We start from the raw sequence: 320 nt of genomic DNA on the forward strand, positions 1-320 counted from the left end.
GCCACTGTGGTCGTGCGTTCGTCCGCCACGACAGGCCTGAGCCCAAGTCAGGCGTGGCACCCTTGGGCGAGGTAAGCGTGGGGTGTTTCGGGGCAGGAGGGCTGAGACTCCGCCACTACCCAGCAGCTTCGTCCTGCACCCGGTTCCAGAGCTCACCAACCGGCCGGCTGCCAGCGGCAACAGCCCGCTATGTCCCTCCTCGGGCACGTAACAGACAATTCCCCCGGCGCTGAGTGACCCAGGAAACCTTCAGAAGCAAAGTTTCCGCTTTCCGCCGCCTCGAAAGCCGAGGGAGAGGCAGCGGAGGGGTGAGCCCCGCC

Source organism: Phaethon lepturus, unplaced genomic scaffold, assembly GCF_000687285.1.
Source record: "Phaethon lepturus isolate BGI_N335 unplaced genomic scaffold, ASM68728v1 scaffold5694, whole genome shotgun sequence".
NCBI classification, from domain to species: domain Eukaryota; kingdom Metazoa; phylum Chordata; class Aves; order Phaethontiformes; family Phaethontidae; genus Phaethon; species Phaethon lepturus.